General features: G+C 45.2%; 1 protein-coding gene and 1 non-coding gene across 2 annotated transcripts in view; one reads left to right on the top strand and one right to left on the bottom strand.

The window, feature by feature from the left end:
• The window catches only part of LOC109345815 (heparan-alpha-glucosaminide N-acetyltransferase-like), an 87,491-nt gene that overhangs the window by 19,442 nt on the left and 52,764 nt on the right, over positions 1–15,285 (bottom strand). The window lies entirely within an intron of this gene.
• On the top strand, positions 14,407–14,480 carry TRNAF-GAA. Its single transcript has one exon. It is a non-coding gene; the product is annotated as a tRNA-Phe (tRNA).

Below are 15,285 nucleotides of genomic sequence, written 5' to 3'. Positions count from 1 at the left end.
CACCCGAGAGAGGCCTACGGGGCATTACGAGATAAAAAGCTCCTAGGCCGTGGGTCAGAGAGCTACAGGTACACCTGGGGCAACAGAGCACTCAGGCGGGGTCGGGGCAAGGGCAGCACGTCACGGAAGTTCTCAGCTTAATCTTACCAGCGCTATATCTTGGGTGCGCGATATGGTGGGACTGTGACGCACAGACACCCCCAAGCATCCCTGAGTTACAGCTGCTGGCGGAGGCAACGCAAATCGGGGAACCGGCAAGTTCTTCCGCAGAAGTCAGGCAGCTAGTAGACCACCTCAGTGAGCAAGCCAGGGAAGCTGCATCTACTTTAATGGATCTCACCCTATTCACCTTCAGCCGATCTCTATACTATATTACATCAAATAGAAGCGATGGTACAGATATTGACCTAACCAAGCTAGTATGAAGAATCTCAGCTCCGATCATGGTGGGTGACTGCGGGAGATTTTCAAGCCACTGCCTCGAGAGCAGCCTACGAAAGAGTTCCGGCTATGCCTGGCATTTGCATTTATTCCTTTAATTTTATCCCGCTATTGGTAGGCTCAGAATTAAAGGAAGTGAACTGGCGGGACCCAAGACTCTCCCACTTAAGACACTCCCGAAGGTCCAAGCTTCAGGTTTCGAGGGCAAGGCGAATCCTTTCTTTTGGCCCATGGCGAATCTAATAATTTTTATTCCTCATTCGATCACTTGCGCTAACCCTGATTCTCCTCTTTCCTTTCCCTGGTTCGTTAAATAGAGTAGGGGGCTGACGCTTGACTTTAGCTTGAAGAGGAAAGGACTTTTCGTTCTGCTCCGGGGGTTGCTTCGGTTAGTTACAGGGGTGGTCAGTAGGTAGTTTCGATTCTAGCTCTGGAGAAGCGAACTTCAATCACAAAGATTTAACTACACTACTTATTACGTTTACGTCAAAGATTCCTATTTCTACTTCTTACTCTCGCACGGATAGAGATGGAGGTCGGGATTCCCTTTCTCAAGGCAGCACCGCGGCAATTCAATGAGCGAGACTTGCACTCAATAGTCTTACAATGAAAGCAGTAGTGGCACTCCCCATACTTAGATGGTCCGGGCCTTTGAGCTCCATGCAAATTCGCCTTTCAAAGTTGCAAAACACAATCCCTAGCGTAACAATCCACTTGATGCATTTTTTTGGACTAATGAGTATAGGACGTAATTAGAGGTGGTGGGCGCCTATATACATACCACTTCAAACGGTCTTTGTTTGGTTGCCGAATGATAAGTGGTACAATACCACTATTCTGCCCATGGTAACCAACGTACCCATTCCCTTGGTCTATCGCTTGTAAAGCATCCCAGGTAGTTCTCTAAGCACCGGTTAACCACCTCCCTCACAGTTTGCATGAGATTCCACTTATTCTATGTCATTTTAAGCCTTAGGTAGTTTTTCCTCCAGCAGTTCTGTTCTTGGTCTGATAGTCTTGTTAACGCTTTCTAATCTACTTTCTTTCTTGTACAGATCTTCCTTGCCTTTCCTTCCTCGTCCAGTGACGGATTTGCTCCCTCTTTCAGCATGTGATATCTGCTAAAGGCTTCGTCTTTAGTAAGAAGAGTACTGCCTAAAGCAATGTGAGTTAAAGTGTCTGCTATATGGGAACCGGCCGTAAACTCCTTTTCTGGTGTAGATCCCCTTCCTTATGAATAAGTTCCCCGGGTACAAGGAATGAGTGCTCCTAATGTCTTTTCTCTGTTTCGGTGTAGATCGTCTCTTTGTCTATGGAGACCTTTTCAAGTCGTCCATTCTCTTCGGTATGGATTCAATCATCCCTCACGCGGGTGCAGGGAGTCCTGCTTGTGCTCTTTCTTTGTGGCATTATCAGGCTTAAAGGCCAGGCACTCCATATGTGTTTCGGTATTGATCTGAGCACTCGTGTAACTACTAATAAAGCTCGAGGGACCTTTCTTTCTGAGTTATTGGCTACCGGTTTTACTTCTCTTGGTCAGGTCTAAAGGTCTAAGGGGAAGCCCTTTTCTTACTCTTCAACTCCCGGTAATTTCTTCCTTTTTCTATCGAAAGAGAGTGAGTGCAAACCTTAACTTAAGGGGTCGTGAGCGAGCAATGAATCAGGCATCGGTCGTTCCAGCGGTAGAGTCCTTCGGATGTTGAATGGTCTGGTCAACTCGTTCCGTTCCTGTGTAGAAAGGAAGTAACCCGTGGGTATCTTCTATTGATTAACGAACTGGGAATCAGAGCTCGCTCTTCCTTTGCTTTGGATCTTCGGTAACTGGAGCATCCATGAAAGCGAGGTCTCTCCTGCAGCTTTGCCTTTTTTGCCACATACTAAGGGCCCCTCTCTTTTTCCTTATCGCCTTAGCCTAGTAATGAGGATGGCAGGAAAATCGGCATTTCGAAAACAATTAATAGAAGAAAGTTCCCATAATCTTCAGGAAGGACGAAAGCCTTTCTCTTTGGGGACCAGTGTGTGCTATAGTAATGTATGGCGCTCACTCTGGAAAGGCTTCAGCCTGTCTCCTTCTATACTATAGTTCGTCTGTAAGGCTTCATTCAGAAATGAAAGGGCCGCCTTTTCTGGGCGTAACCCCTGATTCACTGACTGGTCTTCCAGAGCGTCTCTTTCCTTGTATATCTTCGTAACCCATCATCTGGTCTTCGATGGCTCAAAGCGGGGTCTTGTGACCATGCCTTCCCGCTCCTTTTTCTGGTCGTTTTGGCCCCCTTGAAGGCATAGTCTTTCACCCGGGCGCAACCCTTCTTCTTTCCGAACTAAAAGGGGAGCGTTGGTTTGCTGTGTGGGTGGTAGGTCTTCCTTATTAAGTGGTCAGTGTTGGTAATCTTAGAGCGCCAAGCGCAGGAATGAAAGCGGTGCCCCTTCTATTAGACGTCGGACACTCTTATTGTAGAATGTTAGGACTGGGTTGGAGCCTGCAGGGACTTCTTTACATAGCCGAACGGGCCTTTCTCTCTTTCTCTAGTGAAAGCGTTCGTAGAGGCCTTCTTCTTTAGTGGCCAACCCGCATGGCTGGTTTTGTAATTTTTTATTTATCCTAGCTTCAAAGCGGTCTTCTTCTAATGACAGAGGCCTCCTATAATGGATCAAGTTGCTATATGGAAAAGCTTTGTTCTACCCCTTGTTATGGGTCTGAGGTCATCGGCCTCCATTTGCGTGGGTTTTGGAAAGCAGACTTTTGATCCTTAATTTTTAAGGTTGGGGACTGATTCTACTGTAGAATATTAGGATCTTCCAGTGATAAAGAGGAGCCCTCGTGTCCCTTCCTGAATCAGGCGTCAGTCTTTCTCATGTTCGAGGTCCCTGCTTATCTGTCATGGCGTTCCTTGGCTAAGTCTGAAAGCCCATTTGTGTCAAGACTGGCCTACCATTCTTCCATCTCCGTGTCCCACGTAAGAGAAGGGTCGTCTCTCTCCTTGTGAGAATTCTTATAGGCTATTCAAGACCTTGTGCTGAAGTGGCGTAACTGGCTCATGGAGTCTTTTTTTCTTTCTCTTTAGTCAATCGTCTTCTTCGGTCATAGTAGGGCTAAGCCCAGAGGCTTCAACTGCAAGGCATCCCTAAGATTCTATCTTGAAAGGATTTTTTTTTCCTCTCGACAGAAGGGCTGTGGTTTCTAAGTCGAGGCATTTCATCATTCACTGGTAGTGAGAGCTGAGCTTCCCTTTGTTCTTTGGTCCCAGGGCAAACCAAACCCTACCTAAATAAATTCCCTTGCGCCAACTGGTAGGGCGTCCTGTGGAGATGTTGGACCAGTCCAATCGGTAAAGGTAGAATTAGTTTACTCATTATCAGCCAAGCGGCTGGGAATGAGAGCGCCTCACTCGTTCTCTTTCTGTGATTCGGTCCTATTTGAGACTACTAAGGCACAAGTGAAGCTTCTGGAATGTCTTTCTTTCTCGTCAAACCGGCAGGAACCAAGCATTGATTTAATCCTGTCGAAAGATCGTCTTTTTGGTATGGTAAGGACTGGATCCTTGTTATATCGATCGTGCGAAGTTGGTATATCTCAATGCAATGCTTGGTTCCTGCCTGGAATGGGTGAAACTTAATCTGTGGTCTTCTAGTCGGTTTGTTAAAGGAGACTTAGCCACCTGGATTTTAGCCCCTTTGTCGTAGTTCTCCAGTCACTTCGGCAGTGGTAGTGAGTCAAGGGTCAACTCCTTCTTCTTCGTCCGGTTTACTCATAAGGTCCAAGGGCCTCTTTCTTTCCTATGTCTCTTTTTAAGAAGATCAAGATCAGACCGAGAGCCAAATCCAAAAGCTTAATTAAAAAGCAGTTGATCTTGATCCAATTCCCGATGCATAGGGCGAAATCTGGTTGAAGCCCCCAAATGGGAACCTATCGAACGGGAATTTTTAGTAGTGCTGCTCGCTATAAATCTCTTTTTGAGGACAGCGGACGTCAAAAATTTGTGTGAATTATGAATCTTCTTCGATGGTCTTTCTGAGAAGAAGAGCATATCCACCTTGAAGACCTTCTGGAAAGTCGCCTATGGAAAGAGCATACCCAACCAATATGAGCCTGTCCGAGACTTGCCATTCCCATGGAAGAAAGTTTCCCTGCGTATTGATTCATTACCGACTGAACGGAAAATGCTTGCTTCTATTCCCTCCCCGTTTTTTTTATAACTTATAAGGGCGATGAACCGTGATTGTATAGCTGTACGGAATCCCTGGGGAGTGAAGGGATAGGTGAAAAAGGAGGGGGTGGAAGAACTAAGGAAAGTAATCCATAAGATTCCATACCTTTCTGGCTATACGGAAGGGCGGAATGGATCATCAGAGGGTGGAAATTTACTCCAATTGGAAGACTTGCTTTTCCATAGGGATTGCATGCCAATTTTAGGGATTAATAACTTCTTTTATGGAGAGAACACGAGGGATGAGCGACGATCGGCCTACCTAAGTTTTGACTAGTCATCATCGGTTTACCCGCTTGCTGAAACCACCCTCCATAGCCGATTTGATGGTTGGATAGCCACTCAACTCTTCACTAGACTTCCTGTATCCCACTCCCCTCTCTATCTCTCTCGACCCATTCACCGGAGTATGTTGGGCTGGAATGCCTCCATTCCCATCTCTTTATGATCTCTGGGCCTTCCCGCTATGAGGCGCAGAAGCATATTAATATTAATGCAGAATACTAGAATATTAATTTACCCTCTCCATATAGGGGTAGGAATCCCTAGAAGAGGATAGAAGGTAATTTTAAGTGGAAAAGCATGCGTGATAAGGATACTCCTCTATGCGAATGTTCTGGCTTTCAAAGGACGGGTAAGGGACGGGGAGGAGTAAGGGAGTTTCGGGAACAAAGCCCCCGGATTTAAAAGTTCAGCCCTACCCTAGTGTATAATCTCTTTTCCCTATCTAAGCTATATCAACATAGCCAACTAGAAAACTCATGCGCTTGTCAATTCATTCTTGGTGTAATACGTAAATGATTGGTGTCAGAATTTTTCACTGATCAGGTGTGATCAGTCTCATCCGTGTAAGAATTAGGAATTCCTCTTCCAACTCGTCCCGGAATGGGCGTTATGGCAAAGAACAAGAAGAAAACAAAAGGAGGAATTTGTCCAATAGTAACAAATGGTGCCTCCACAGGTTGACATCCGATCCAACCTAGTAGTAAGCGATCCGCCAAAAGCAACCAAAAGATTCCTTGGTGAATAGGGCGAAAACTTGAACTACGCACATACATACTTTTAAAAAAAGGTAAAGCCAACAGACATATAAAAACTGGTGCTATTGCGGCTACACCTCCCGATTTGTCAGGTATACTACGAAGAATGGCATGGATCGGTAGGAAATACCATTCCGGCACAATATGAGGCGGGGTGGGCATCGGATTAGCGGGTATATAATTGTCGGGATGCCCCAAAACATTAGGAGCATAAAAAATCCAAATGGAAAAAAAGATAGCAAAAGCTACCCAACCTACTAGATCCTTTACATAAAAATAAGGGTAAAAAGAAATGTGATCCATCTCTGAATGTACACCCAATGGATTATTTGATCCATATTGATGCAATGCGGCCAGATGAAGAAGACTGGCGCCTACTAAAATAAAGGGGAGTAAATGATGAAGACTAAAAAAACGATTTAAGGTGGCATTGTCCACGGAGAAACCACCCCAAAGCCAAGTCACTATGGTATCTCCTACTACAGGTATGGCGCTAGCTAAGCTTGTAATTACTGTAGCTCCCCAAAAGCTCATCTGACCCCAAGGTGGTACGTATCCTGTAAAAGCTGTCACAATCATTAATAGGAAGATTAAAACTCCGAGACACCGAACAAATTCCCTAGGACTGCTATAACTCGCATGATATAGACCACGAAAAATATGAAGGTGAACCACAATGAGAAACATACTTGCCCCATTAGCATGCATATAACGGAGCAACCAGCCCCCTTCAACATCTCTCATAACGTGTTCTACGCTGTTGAAAGCTAGATCCACATGAGGTGTGTAATGCATAGCTAAAAAAACGCCAGTCACTATCTGAATGACTAAACAAATACCAGCTAACGAACCGAAGCCCCACCAATAACTAAGATTGCTCGGGGTTGGATAATCTATCAAATGTTGATTAAGTGTGGAGGATATAGGTTGTTTAAGAAGAGAGAATCGTTGGTTCCTTATAGTCATTTTTTAATCTTTCCTATCGTGACAACTCTGGTTCCCCCACATTGTTTTCGTTCTGGGGCCCTACTTAGAATTTATATAATAAATTTTTTATTATATAAAGTAGCCTTTCTTTCTTCCACCTCCGAAGGATGGAGGGGGTATACAGCGAAAGAAGCGAGCAAGGGGTCATCCTGGGTTACTGAAGAGTCGTCCGACTGCTCGGTGACCGAATCAGAGGGGTTTTTACCGCTTTCTCTTCTCTCCAGCACTCTCGGACTGATCATCTTACTGCAACAAAGCAAGCTTAGGAATGAATCTAATGGAAATTTAGGTCTCTGTCCGCTTGGAAGATTCTTCTTTCCTCTTCGGTGAAAGAGGGCAAAGGTGTGTGGGAGAAAGAAGTCTAAAAGGAGAGAAGATTTCGTCCACCAAGCGGGACAGAGTGCGACCCCTAAGCAATTGGAGGTTCTCGTCCATCTCTTGGGGGTCCATATCATCTGAAAACTTTTCCTCTTCGATTAGCATAGCTAAATTTGAATAGGATGACTCAGCGTCAGGAAAAGTCAAGTAAGTAAGCCCCCCCTTTTGCCTTGAAATAATTTTATTTCGAAAGAATAGCCCTGAATCAATCAAAAAGCTTCTTTTTTTTTATTTAATTCATCCCAGAACATGAATTTGGGCGAGAGGGAGGCTGTGAGTCACCTGGGCTACGGATTTGCCGGTTGATTCTCGAAATAACCTCTTGATAAAAAAAAAGGCCCTCGGGTCCCGACCAAAAAATGAATAGGAAGCGGGGCGGGCGAGGGTCTTTCATTAAAGGGGGGAAAAGAGGGGTGGGGCTTTGTTCTGGGGGTGGGGCCGCCTTGCGCAGCTTTAGAAAGGAGAGAATTTCAGTTCAGAAAGTCACTCTCTCCAACCTTTTCTATCTATCCTTAGAAGTTGGGCGAGATAAAGTCAATATGATATTTGCGTTGGTTTTTCCAACGAAACTAAGCACTTTTTTTTCTTTATCATTCGGAAGGCTCAGTCCCACACTCTGACTTCAATGATGGGAACAACCTCCGCACTCCGGCGCTCCAATGAACAACAGTTCTCCGCCTGACTTTATTTAGTTAGAATAGTGGTCGATCCCTCGGGAGTTACATTCGTAACTTAATGTTATGTTCACGCGGTGATCTTATATCCAAGAGTACTACCCTGTACGTAGTCTATGTCTGGGGAGCATACTTGACAGGAGATAGACAGAGGCGGTAGAGAGGTCCCCCACTTCGATTCCTGCCCCGTTAGCATCTCCGATCCGAGATAAGGGATTACTCCGTTAGGTCTTTTCGGTCCGGAGCCGGCCGGTAATGGACCTACTTACCTTGCTTGTGGACCAGCTGCAGAGCTAACCCTTGTTCTATTGGTTTGGCGGTTGCTACCAAGACGATTTCTTTATGCCCATCAAAGGACCTCGAGATGCTAATCCACGAAAAACGATACGAGAAATTCGAAAGAACTCATATACGGAACGAGGGCGACCCGTGGAAATACATCGGTTTCTTACTCGTGCAAAGGAACTCTTTCTTGGCAACTTGGACAACTTATAACGAAGTTTGTCCCGCATATCACTAGGAAGATCGGAATCTTTACAAAAGGCTTTATAAAGCTTTCGTCTCAATTCATATTTAGCCGCGAGCAATCTACGTTTGTGATCTCGTATATTTCGCTTCTCCGACATCTCTTACTGAGTTTCTCCCTCATCTTTTTGCAAAAAGCCGCTCCACGGTGGTAAAGTCTCATCTTGTGTGTTGGCCGAAGTGACAATAGTCACATTGAACCCTCGAATATGTTCGAAGATCTCGAAATGATCTTCCAGTTCCGGGGAGAATTCGCAAAACTCCGTTTCCATCGAGAATTGAATGGAGTTTTCCCGTATTTCGACCGGAGAATCTAAAAGAGACATTACTGTCGAGATTCTGACCGAAAAATTAGACATTCCATGCCCTCGGAGAGTGCTTTGTCGTGCTAGGTCACTGACATATCCTTTGTCTTTCTTTGACCCCAAGAATGGATTGGATCGAAACGACTTTCCTGTCGAACCCCTTTTTGTCTGTATGAATTTCTGACCGCGCGGAATCTCCATAGCCAATTTTCCATTTTTTATTATGAAATCATAGGGTGCCTTTGGTACTACTCTTATTTGACACGATCCAGGAACTTCCATAACGTTGGCGTGATTCAGTTTTAGCAACGGATCCTGACGTGATACATCTTCGTAATGAAAATTGAGTGGAAACATAGTGATTGATTGATAAAAAATAATTCCCTCCATACAGACAGAAATATAGTCTTTCCTGCACGGAGTAGTGAAGAACTATAGTGAGATGTGCTTGGTTGTTGACCAACAGAAAGCATGGGAAAAAGACCAAAGATATCATAGGCTCTCTTCGGAGAGCGGTATACCTAAAAAAGCCCTTATTAAAGAAGATAGGCTTCAGTCATCGTCGAATAGGGGCTTTTAAAGAGCGTGACTCTTCTTTTTGAAAAAAGGTAAGACTCTTTATATACATACACAATTTTCAGTCTACTTTTCCACTCCACAAGGCATGCAAGCGCGGCCCTTCTCTTATATACGATACCATTCGCCATGGATGATACTCTTCAAAGAGACAATAACCTATTTTCTTGCAGCCTATTCTCCATCTAGTGTTCTGGCTCTAAACAGTTATATCCTCTTTGCAGTCCTTTCAGTCAGTTCCGATTCGGTTAGCTACTTAGGGTGAACCACACAGAGGCGATCTCGAACATCACTCTAAGAAACTCCAAAACGGGAGTTCAAGTTCACTTTACAATTTCCGTCATATCCAGTACCATCAATACCGGCAGAGGAAGGAGAGGTACTATCTCCCACCTGAACCTGACTCACGGTCGCTCCACGGGAAACCACCACTAGGAGACGAGGCAAGCCGAGGGTTTCGAGGCAGATATCGCCATGACACGGTAGTAGGGAACCCGGTCCTTTTAAGCAGCACTAGAGAGGGGATAGAGACTCGAGACTTCAAACTAATGTCCTTCTTCCTCTGAGCCAGGTTCCTTGTAGAGTCTATCTACTAGAGACATTAACAGTGCTCACCCGCTTGGGAAAATTCAATACTAGAATTGAACGCCCTCCATCGTACAGTTCGGCGGACACGGAAGAGCTAGTTCATAGGGCTCGTGCAGTCATGGGACCGACGGTGAAAAGCTCGGGATGATGATGGGGCTAACAACCGGTCCTCCAAGAAGCTAGATCTCTTGGATTAATTCTTTCCCTTGTAGCCAAGTCATACTCATTCCGTACGACGAAGGATTGGGCCTTCGAGGTCGGAACTCATCACATTACTGGGTAGATCAGTTGGGGGATAAGGGTTCTAGTTCAATAAAGGTCCTTCTCATTATATCGAATAATAAGTTAGGCCTGTAGTGCTCCAGCGATGGGGATTCTTACTTCCTTACTGGTGCTTAGAAGCCCCCCTACTTGAGATGAACATTCATATTCTTGATTCCCTCCTGGCCTGGCTTAGCTTATATATGAGAAAGACCTGCGGGTGAGCGACTACCTGTGATAGACGAATTCGCTCCTACTTCTTAACCGACCGAATCGGGGTTTTGAACCCATGTCGAAACCAGGGAGGTTGAAGACAAAATACATTCAAATCAAAGCTAAAAATAAAATTGGAAAAGATTGGGTTGTGGAGGATGATTCGAAGTTATCCATGCTGTAAAAAAAAAAAAAGCGCAAGCTTAACTTAACTCGATCATGACCTTGACTTATTGGATTCAACCCACCTGAATATCTCCTTCCCTTTCATATGGATTTTCCCTAGAGCTCTTTCTATTATAATAGAATTACTATTACTGGGCCTAAAAGACTGCTGATTTGCTCCATTCCGGTTTGCTTAATTACTGGGCGGGCCTAGCCCTCTTTCTTTGGATTCAACTGAGACGAATTGCTCGTTGACGGCTTAGATCACCACGGCATCACCTTGTAACAGAACGTGCCCTCCTACCTGATATGGTGATAAACGCTGTTTTCTCTCGGTCTTCTTCGGCCATCTTGATCTGGTTATATCAAGAGAAAGCATCCATAAAGGACAGCATCCCGTGGTGCGCTTCGATCCGAGGGGATTATCGGGCTTAGAGGTATGGATGGTCCCCACTAAGGCTTGCCTACTGCTTTGTTACCAGAACAGGATCGATTGAATCTTTTACCAGTGCCCATGCTCCTACTCCTTTGGCTGGTGCCAAATCAAAAAAAGAAGTGGAAGCTTGCCCAGTAGGCAGTTAGATGTAACCATGCTGGCAGTACTATGATAGCCTTAGAGCTTGAAGGTCTCTGTCCCTAGGAACGTGATGCTTAGATGCGAGGTTGAGATGACGGAAAGACAGAATAGGATAAGCAGCTGTAAACAGGGCATGCCACAGCTGTCTTGGGCTATTGTCTTCTAATACAATTACAAAGTGGTAGCAAGCAGCTCTTTAAGCAGCTGGTTTGAATCGATCAAATGTGAACTATGAGACGCTTGCATTTGCCGGGAGATTTTCTGCTCTTTTTCTGTCGTCACACCAGGGATTTGCCCCTGAAGTAGAGAGTAAGGGCTGGTCTTCATCTTGTCACCTTACCTGGAGGAATTCCTTTGATCTTCGAGCCGATTCTCACGTTTAGGTTGGTCTTTCGAATGAAAGTGTCGATTGGTTTGTGTGAAGCCACCTAATTTCACTCCTTTTATGCAGCATTTCGGCTGTAAACTCTATTACCTTTCCCAGACACTGAGGTTCGCTAGCCATCTTCCATTGACGAGTTGACACCCGCCAAGTCCTTTCGTTCGACAGAAGTAAACTTCGGGCGAAACTCCTTGCCCTTTGTTTTTCTAGTGGGCTGTTGCAGAATGAGTCTATAGTTCTGGCCTTGGGAATCTATTCGTCCCTGCGATGATGGCTGCCAGAAGCATCGTGGGGCTTGTCAAGGTACAGCTTTTCTGACGGATTTAAAAATGGAAAATCCAAGCTCTTTAGCTTTCCCCATCTGCTATAAACTATTCACCTATTTTTTTTTTAGTAAAAATCGAAATGGAGCGTAACTCTGCTCATCAAAACTGGGATTTTAAGCGAAAGTTTGATCTTCCGGTACGCTTTCCCTAAGGTGTAAAAGACTTTTTTAGTTTTAGTAGTTAACAACGTTGTCAACTCGTAACCGGGGACTATAAGTCCGCCTCTCAAGACTACTCAATCCCTGCTGTATGCCTTGCTGCTGACCTTATTGAGACAATGGGAGTGCGTCTCATTTGAATAGAAAGTCTTCCGACTGAACAAAGGGAGCAGGCTAGACACTCAAAGAATTCGATACAGCGGGGGGAATGAAGGTCCCCCGATCGGATAAGACTCTATGTTTTTATGCTGACAGGGGAAACTGGCTTGCAGAGTATGTCTTTGATGACCGAATGAACGAGAAAAAATCAAATGCAGAGGGCCACCCAAAAACGGAAGCCACCTCGGGCGCCGTGAAGCTGGCTCCTTGCTTGTCCGTGCCCTAAAATACGGAGCGGAGAAGCTGGCTTTTGCACACCGGAATCGATAAGGTAGGACTTCTTCCTCCTCGGTTCGCTCCATATATGTAGTTCGTTCTCCTCGTATGTAGCTCGTACCTTTGTTTGTAAAGTCTATCTAACTCGTTCTCTCTTGGTCGAGCTTCTATGCCCCTTTACTAAGATTAGTCAAGCCGCTAATCCCCTGTCCCAGCCTCTGCTTGGAGGAAGAGATCGGTTCTATTAAGGATTCGTACCCCACCATCTGGACCTCTTCAAGAACTTTTTTTTTTTCTCTATTTTCCTTTCTTTGACTTTGTATAGAGTCTGACAAGCAACTGCTCCACCTTTCCTTTCAAGTAAAGGGGTGGGACTGAGCAATAGCATGTGAAGCTAGAAGACAAGGCCCATGACCAAACCTTCCTTAGACTTTTTGGTTAGGGAGGAATCCTTTTTTGTAGTAAATTGCTCATGAGCTTTGCTTGCAACCGATGTCCGCCTTGAAAGGGCTTGCGCCATAAGTACTAAGGGAGGCTCCCTTCCGATCCAGGCTCGGTCCTTCTTTGCTTTTCTTAATGGATTGCCAAATCTTAATAGAATTTCCATGCTCTAATCAAGGAGCGACCAATGAAAAGAGAGTGACAAGTTCTAGGGCGAAGGACTAGGATCCTGGGCTTTTGAACATCAAGCTTGTGCGCATCCCTTCCTCTATTGAGTAAGTAATAAATAACCAGACTCTTACAAGTAAGTAAGAAATTCCCCCTCTCTCTTCATCAAATGGTAAAAGAAAATCCTCTGTGGAGTTCGCTAAAGCCCTGGTTCTATCAAAGCAGACTCTTCCACCCGAGGGTTAAGAAGGGTATAGCTCAATTACCCGCTTCATCCCTCTCTCTCTCTTTTATCTAGTTATCTAGCTACTTATTTGACTCTAGCAGCTACTCAATTTCTTTCTCTAGCGACTCTAGCTGCTGCTCTAACTCCTTTAGGAAAAAGTCTTGCATCTCGCCCAACTCCTACAAAGCCCACCCCCGAGGGATAAAAGGAAAACCACCTAACTAGGCTACTCTAACCCATGGACCTTTCCTCCTTCTTTACAGTAAGGAAGGCACTCACCTTTTGACAAGCGTGATGGAAAGGTGAAAGCCATCGCAAGATGGATGCTTGCGCTTTTCTCGCTTGTTGAGTCTCGGACGCTATTCTGTCCCAGGTACCTCTACCTACCGTTTGAGATCGTTTTGGTATTCCAATCCGTCTGTCTTCTTTGTAGGACCCTCGCTCCAACCTTAAACTTAAAAAATCTTCCTCTTTTTGTTGTTTTAGGTTGGAGTGCTTTATCGAACGAAGCCATGAAAAGACCTACGTATCTCGATGGAATTGGCCAATCACCAAGGGCGATGTTAGGTTAGCATTCTTTTAGAACGAATAGAACGAACTCGAGTTCAGTTCCCCGGGCTTTCTCCCTTCTCGACCAGACGAAGGAGATATGAATTCATATCAGGCGGGTAAGGGCTTGGCTTGACTCTGTGTTCTCTCCTGGTCGGGTCGGAGGCGAAGACTGGCAAAGTTCATCATTCAGTGGTGGGGTGTTCATAGAAAAGAGGGCGTCGCCCAACGAGTGGCAGATTTTGATGGAGTCTCGCTCATAGATAGAGGAAGAGTACGCGCGCTAGCGCGCTACGGCTTACGCAGTTGATCGGATCAGATAGCCCTTCGGTTGGTTGCCCAACCGCACATAAAATTCCGATCAACAACTTGGAGGTATGGCTGAGTGGCTTAAGGCATTGGTTTGCTAAATCGACATACAATAAGATTGTATCATGGGTTCGAATCCCATTTCCTCCGGCACGGAAGTGGAACGGGCGGGCGAAATTACGTGAGAGAAAGAACCTCTTGGTGTTGGTGGAGTCCCCCGGAGGACAGAATAGCACTACTTAGTTACTAGGAGCGGAGAGCCCGTTGCTTTTTTTTTGTTTTGACCGGCCTGCCTATCTTCTTTTTATATTAATTATAAGCAAGCTCCCTCCGGCAGTCCCTGGGCGGCTCTCGGTTCTTTAGCATGTTGGGAGAGGAGATTAGGCGGCAGTTGAAAGAGCTGCTCGAAAGCTTGACGAACGAAAAAATATAGGGCTTTCTTTTTATGAGTAAAGGGCTTTTCCCTGACTAGTAAAGTGGTAAGTCAGGTAGGGCGCTATTCGATGAAGAAAAGAGACTTACTTTAGGAAAGTGGTTCAGGTAGCTCAGCTGGTTAGAGCAAAGGACTGAAAATCCTTGTGTCAGTGGTTCGAATCCACTTCTAAGCGGGCTTTGGGTCCAAAGGACAGGTAGTTTAAAAAGAGCGAGCCGGATTTTTTAAAATTAAAGATCAAGAGGAAGCCAAAAAAAAATGTGAGCGCTCCTGCACTATACGGCTTTTTGGCGTCGCCCTATCTTGCTGGAGGCAGATTTTATAAAAAAAGCGGTTGATTACTCGGATTGGTTCTCGCGTCCTAGCAAAGCCCAAAAGGATGGGCGAGTTCGGTTCGAGTGTTCATCGATCGGGTGGATCTATATGCTGAGGGGGGTGAGACGAGGTGTAGCGCAGTCTGGTCAGCGCATCTGTTTTGGGTACAGAGGGCCATAGGTTCGAATCCTGTCACCTTGATGTGAGGTAGTAAAGACCTAAAGAGCACCCATCAACCCGTAAACTTTCGCTCTTTTAGAAAGAAGAAAATAGACCGCCCTTGATCTGGGCGGGATCTAAAGCAGCATTTCTTCCTAATGTCTCGGGGGCAAGCCTTAGGTTCAATTCTTTCTTGCCTATAGTCATCTTACCTTCTTCTGAGGAGTGAAACTGCATTTCAGTAGTATCTAATTCACGTAACGTAAGAAAAGAGAATAAGTCTGCATGCTTAACAGCCTTCCTTGTCTGAATCCCTTTGTATGTAAATGTAAAAAAAAAAGGAGGCTCCCTCATGGGTCTTTGGGGCAACCTTATGAGCAAGAACCACATTCCTTAAATAAAGTATACCCGAAAGCACTTTATCTAGAATGGGTCAATCAATCAGTAAGTTGCTGACATTGAAGAGATTCAAGTCGATGCTTCCACTGGCGAATTCTAGTCCTAGG

This window comes from Lupinus angustifolius, chromosome LG04, assembly GCF_001865875.1.
Source record: "Lupinus angustifolius cultivar Tanjil chromosome LG04, LupAngTanjil_v1.0, whole genome shotgun sequence".
Classification (NCBI taxonomy): domain Eukaryota; kingdom Viridiplantae; phylum Streptophyta; class Magnoliopsida; order Fabales; family Fabaceae; genus Lupinus; species Lupinus angustifolius.
Note: the sequence above shows the minus strand (reverse complement) of the source record. Positions and strands in the feature narration are given on the sequence as shown.